The sequence below is a fragment of the Sturnira hondurensis genome, unplaced genomic scaffold (genome assembly GCF_014824575.4).
Source record: "Sturnira hondurensis isolate 20B ecotype Veracruz unplaced genomic scaffold, ASM1482457v3 Scaffold0013048, whole genome shotgun sequence".
In the NCBI taxonomy this organism is placed as follows: domain Eukaryota; kingdom Metazoa; phylum Chordata; class Mammalia; order Chiroptera; family Phyllostomidae; genus Sturnira; species Sturnira hondurensis.
The window spans coordinates 11,612-18,864 of NW_028085679.1; positions in this window are offsets into that span (position 1 = coordinate 11,612).

Genomic DNA, 7,253 nt, shown 5'->3' on the forward strand with positions numbered 1-7,253 from the left:
CCCCATCACTGTACAGCCAGTGGGAACAGCCCTCAGCTTACAACCAGGAAGGACTTCAGTCTTAAAACCTCAAGGGACTGAATTCTGCCAGTGCCTCAAATGAGCAGGAGACATTCACCCAGAGCTTCTGGAATGGAACACAACCTGCCAACACCTGGTTTTAGTCCAGTGAGAGTCATACCAGACTTCTGACCCCTAAATCTCTAAGATACTAAATGTGTGTTCTTTTTCACCACTGATTTTGTGGCAAGTTATTACAACAGAAATAGAAAATGAATACAGCTCTGGAGAAAGACTTGCATGTGTGCTCTCTAAAATACACAGAACTGTCATGTTAGGAATGTTTGGTGTAGAAGTTGAATCTGTAATAATGAAATGATAGTAAAAGTCACTGATGTATCATTTATAATGCTCATGAGATGCCATATTATAGAAATATTGACTAAAAAGATTTACCAAAAGATTCTGGGTTCCATTCGACATACCTATATAGGATGTTTAATCCCCAATCAGGCACATGACTGAAGGCAACTGACTGATGCTTTATTTCTCTCTCTCTCTCAAATCTTTCCTCTCTCTCTCTCAAAAGAAAATATCCTTTAGTAAGGATTAAAAATAATAATAAAAAGAAGTAAAATTTAAAAATACAAAAACTAAACTTAATATCATACTAAATACCAAGAGACAAAATTTTGTTCTCTCTAATATCAGAATAAGGCAAGATGTCCTCTCTCACAAATTCTTTCAATTGGAAGTTCTAGCTAGTGTAATAAAGCAAGTAAAAAAAAATTAAAGGCACATATTGGAAAGGAGTAAATATATATGTATTTACAGGTGACATGATTTTAAGGACAGGAAATTTCAAAGAATTTACTAAAAAATGCCCCTGCAGCTAATAAGTAAGTTTAGGAAGATTCAATTTAAATTGGAACTTATTCCTACATAGCAGCAATGAAAAAAATCTGTATTTGGATTTTTTAAAAACCCACATTTATCATAACTGCAAAGAGTGAATTAACTAGATGCAATACATTGTAGAGATCTCATGTCCAATATTGTATGTATAGTTAAACACTGCATTGTATACTTAAAAATTTGTTATAAGGGTAGGTCTCCTGTGAAGTGTTCTCACCACAATACAAAGACAAAAGCAGAAAGAAAACTATTGCAGGTGGTAAATAGATATATGATGGTTTCATATGATTATATAGTGTGTATATATAATTTTTAAATTGTACATTTTAAGTACATGTGGTTTATTATATGTAAATTACATCTCAAGGCTGCTTCTCTCCTAAGAGTCAACAGAGAAAAACTTCTGGATTCGCCTTCTTCCTCTAGTGATTTCCTTAAGTCTCAACAAAATGCAGCCAGGAAGACATTTGGCCTAATTAACAATAAATAATTCACAATTGTTTAGAGAAAGAACAAAGAAGAATCATGCTACCTGTTATCTAACTATAACTACAAGGCAAAAATGGTCAAAACAGTATGGTACTAGCATAAAAACAGTATGCATCAAAACAGTATAGATCAATGGGACAGAATAGAGAGCCCAGAAATAAACCCATGCCTTCATGATCAATTAATATTTGACAAAAGTGACAAGAACGTAAAATAAGATATAGTCTATTCAACAAATGGTGTTGGGAGAAGTTAGACAGATACATGCAAAAATGAAACTAAACTTCCTTCTTATACCATATAAAAGAATAAACTCAAAGTGGATTAAAGATTTAAATATTAGAATCAAAACCATAAAAATCCCAGAAGAAAACATAGGTAGTAAAATCTTGGACATTTCTGATAAATTGCTTTGGGCAAGGGATATAAAAGAAAAAATAAATGAAAGAAATTATAGCAAAGTAAAAAGTTTTTGCATAGTAAAGGGAACCATCAACAAAATGAAAAGACAACTCACTGAATGGGAGAACATATTCACAAATGATATATCTGATAAGAGGCTAATATCCAAAATTTATAAAGAACTTATGAAACTTGCCCTGGATGCTGTAACTCAGTGGATTGAGCGCGGGCCTGCGAACCACACGATCGCGGTTCGATTCCCAGTCAGGGCACATGCCTGGGTTGGAGGCCAGTCCCCAGCGGGGGACTCATGAGAGGCAACCATACATTGATATTTTTCTCCTTCCCTTCCCCTCTAAAGATAAATAAATAAAATATTTTTTAAAAAAAGAACTTATAAAACTCAACACCTAAAATGCCCAAACAATCCAATTGAAAATGTGCAAAGGACCTAGATAGACACTGTTCCAAAGGGGACATACAGATGGCCAATAGACAGGAAAAGATGCTCAACATCAACAATCATCAGAGAAATGAAAATTAAAATCACAATGAAATATCACCTCGCACCTGTTAGACTGGCTATCAACAATAAATCAACAAACAAATGTTGGCAAGGATGTGGAGAAAAGGGAACCCTCATGCTCTATTGGTGGGAATGCAGGTTGGTGCAGTCACTGTGAAAAACAGTGTGGAATTTCCTCAACTAGTTAAATAATGGAACTACCATATGACCTGCTGCAGAGAGCAGGACCAATAACATGGTACCAGTCTGGTCAAGATAGGATAAAGTACAGTATATAAAACAAAATGAAGTCACTCATGTCAACTAAGATGGCTGCCACTAGCTATGACACTCTGGTTCAACAGGGAAACTACCTCAGTCACGCTAGACACATCTGGCCAGGAGACACACCTAAGATACCTGCACACTTCAGCAGAACAGCCATGTCTTCAGAGAGGGGCCACCCATAAACAGACTCCTGGGGAGGTTTTCCACTTGCCATCAGGGGTGTCAAGATATTTATCAAGAGACCCAGAAGGGTGGAGTACACAACTCTCAAGGGTATAACTGAGGCAGGCTCCAGACCACTGCTGAGACCACTGAGCTCCACACACCATAGTGCTGCTCCACACCACACTGGTCTCCCTTGGCATTGACTTCTGGAGGCTCTGCCCTGCTAGACTGAGGACCTCATCTGCTCCACTGCTCACCTGGCTCCAGAGATTCTTCCTTGCAAGACACCGACAACTCCCATGCTCACCATGCTGTCTCTTGGCCCCAAAGTCTGAAACTCTGGGACTCATGTTTGTTATCCCCCAATTTTTCCATGTGATATTATTATTGATTGTTTCTGAGTGACTAGTATTGTTATCAGCTTAGTATAGATTTGGATTAAATATGAATTAATGAAAGCTACATAAACCTGCACTAAAAATGTTAAGTAGTATGCAAAGTGAAATAAGCCTGTCAGAAAAAGGCAAGTACCATATGATTTCACTTACGTGTGGAACCTAATGAACAAAGTAAACTGACAAACACAATAGAAACAGACTCATAGATACAGAGAACAGACTGACAGTGCTCAGACAGTAGGGACATTGGGGACTTGGTGAAGAGGTGAAGGGATTAAGCAAAAAGCAAAAAAACCTTATGCACACAGACAACAGTATGATGGTCACCAGAGGGGAAGGTGGTTTGAGGGAGGCAGAAGAGGGTAAAAAGGGATAAATGGTGATGCAGGGAGACATGACTTAGGGCAGTGAACACAAAATACAATATACAGATGTATTTTTAGAATTGCACCCCCAAAACCTATATAATTTTATTTATTGCACAACAAGAAATTAGATAATAAATTAACATCTTTAAAAAAATAAGAAAAGAGACTCAGTGGAAGTCATCTCGTGGTTGAAAAGTGCTACCTCACGGATGCAGTTAACACTGGACAACAGAGTGTTGTAGACCACTCTGCCTGGTTCTAGGAATTGTATCTCAACCCCCTTGTGGCTAAGGGTGAGGGACGATATTTGGAATTTGAGTGGCAAGAGACAAAGCTTGTCTTTGGTAGCAAACACTGCCTCAGTTTCTTCTCCCTGCCCCCAAAGCTTGGTCGGAAGTCAATGATGGGTAAGACCCCTCACAGCGGGGGGCAACCTAAGCCAGCTTGGATCACTTGGGAGGCCTTCATGGAAGGACTTGGGTGGCTGCAACAGGGAGCAGTGGACTCTCGACCCCCACCTTCGGCATAGCCCAAGTCCCCATATGCTCGGGAAAAATGTTTCCTCGCTCTAATCCCCTTAAGCCTGAATACCTGTTGGGAAGTGGTGCAGCTCTTTGCCTGGTTAGAGCATGTCCTGGGGATAAATGCGGCATCACAAGACTTCCTGATAAACCTGAGAAATCTGCTCTGCTAAGAGTGTTTTCATTCATATGTTAAGGGTTCGAGCAAGAAACCCTAATACTCAATTCCTGACATTCTCTGACTGATACCAAGCCCTCAGATATCTTTGAAAGGTTATCTACTGTTTAACCTTGCCACTCTGTATTCCTGTGTATGACAACCTAATAAAAGGCCCTGGATGAGGGGGTTCCAGGACTCTTTTTCCTTGGAGAAACAGGCCACTGTTGGCCTTTGTCTCCCCGGAGAAACTTGCCACATTCCAGGAGCAAAACAGATAGAAGGGAAGCGAAGGGGAATACTTTAAGATATCAAAAGAAAGCAAGACAGAATGAGCAGGATGAAAAGGGTTGTTTTCCAGTTAATGTAATGATCCTATTTGCAGTTCCCAGGATTGAGACCTTTTTCAGATTCAGTATTCCTTGATTGATAGGTAGCCACATTCCTAAAAGTAAGCCCTCAGAGAAACCATTTCAATTACCTACCATAATAATTACCTAGTCCTTATCCAAAGAGGCTTATGTTTATTAGAAATAAAAGAATATGTATACTGTTTGAATTCATACAGGTTATGAGTTTTTAATAGACATATGGACATTTGAAGTATAATCATCAACTCATGTGAGACTAGAAAGAACTGAGAATCAAGTTCAAATGCAGTTCTGGTCAAAATCCAAGTTCTAATAAGTCTGTTGAGTCTGTACACTTACCCAGTGATTATTCTCTTGGTAAATGAATACATGTTGGAGACAAAAAAAAATTACCAAATCACAATTCATACAGATGATGCTGTCTGGGTTATCTCAGCAGGGGCTGTTACCTAGAATATCTTCATGTAGCCTCTTCATGTAGCTGCTCAGGCTTCCTCAATGCATACAGCAAGCATCCCAATAAAGCTGGGGGGAAGTTATTCTACCTTGTATGTTACACAGAGTATCTCATCGGTTATTAACACAAACCTACCTACATGCAAGGAGATGGGAGCAGTACTGAAATTAAATTAGGTTATAGGAAGGGATTGAGGATGGAATATACTGCTGTACCTAGGGCAAGGGTTGGGGGGATAGCAACCTGCTATAGCTATTTTCCTAGTAAACCAATCAAAGGTATCTGGATTCAGGAAATGAGGGTCCTAGAGAAAGCAGGATTTAAATGAGCCTCTCATAGATTTACCCTTCAAGCTCTACATTTCTAGTAAAGTGCCTTCTAATTCTCTAGATAATTGATACCACAAATATTCATTCTTTTGGCAGGCCCTGCAAGGGTTTGCTGTCAAATGAATAATCATTCTGAACATAACATGGAAAAGCACGGTTGACAGAGATACACAACACTGGAATAGAGGGATGCGGGAGTGGTCCATCTCCATAGAAGAGTTTGGTAAAGAAGGTCAATACCTACCCTCAACAGAAAACCACTGCAGATGTCTCCATATTTGGCTACAAAGTCTCACAATAATAGGCCTTGTGGATGTCCTGTGCTTCCTCTGACTTTTTGATTATAAGGGCCAGAGATCGGGCCTGTGTTCCTATGAGTTTTTCTGAAGAGAAAGGGATAAAGTCATCAACCGGACCTTACCAGTAAGTGTGGCCTGAAGAGACAGAAACCCAGGCCCCAACCTCTGACAGAGGCAGTTCTGTTCTCACAAACACTGTGCCTCACGTGCTCAGAAGTTACCACCCTGCCTGGTCCTGTGACATCCCAGGCTTTTGGATTGTGAAGGTGTTTAATATTAACTCAGAGTGATATTTTTTCTTTGATGAAATCTAGTCTTTATATTAACATTCTGCTTTGAAGGAATAGATTCTATCCTTTCCACAGGCTTTGAGTATGTACTGACACGTCCTTTTACTCTGGCCCTACTGAATCATTAGTTCTTCCAGAATCACATGGAAATCTCTGTCTTTCAGTCCTCTGTCTGTCCCAGGTCTCAGTACAAAGATCTGGAATGTCTCTACCCACATTCCAGGGCCCTTTTCTTGCTCTCAACTTTTAGAATGTGAGATGAGCTAATTACTGAAATATTCCCAGAATGAAAAATAGGGGTAGCTCATTTGTGCCCCAAACCCAGCAATAATGGTGCAGACTTCTAAGACAGGAGGCAGCAAAAGGGAGGTTTTCTAAAATGTGTCTTATCTCTCTGATGTGATTCTATTGCATGGAGTTGGGTTGAAGATTCTCCTGTCCTGACTGATCCATGAACATGTGAGGAAGTCATATCTCACAGAACACAGGGTGTTTGGGATTATATCATAGAAAGGGAGGAAGAGGAAAGCAAAGACCAAGTAAAGGAACATAGATAAGAATAGGACAAAAGCAACATCTTTTGAAATAGAGAGAAACTTACAGAAAGCAGTGCAGAAAAGAAATGTTGTTACAGAGAGATCTGAAAAAAATTCTTACAACAACTCTGTGGGCAGATATAGGGGGAAAAAAAGTTCAAGCAGTGCCTGGCACAAAGTAAAATTTTCTTCAATTGAATGAACAGTGAATCCAAGAGTAAGATCATCCCTTAGGGATCGGCAACAAAGTTGTAGAGACAATGGAACACTGATAAAGGAGGCAACAGGCAAACTGTCCATTTCAAAATGACTCTCAAGGGGTATGAGTGGTATGGAATTCCATTCCATGGAATTGGCATGAAAATACTGCTGTTCATCAATACCCAAATTGAAAGAGAGAGGGTGAGAATATGGCATTATGGCTAAGAGCACAGGCCCTGAAGCTAAACTGTTGGGTTTGATCCCCAGACCCACTGCTTCCTAATCCAGTCAACTGAGGGCACCTCAGTTTCTTTAGTTCTAAAACAAAGTACCTATCAAAAGAGGGATAAATGGATCAATTGTCACTGGTAATTAACCAATGATTAATTACTTGTGTTATTAAGTACATTAACATACTGGCAACATAGGAGAGAGGGAGAACACTTTAGAGGAAGGTGAAAAATACAGGAATGAAAGAGACTTAAGGAGGAGGAAGTAAAAATATATCAAAAGAGTAAGAAAAAAAACAAATTTGAGACAGTGATAGGTGAAAGAGCCAGGG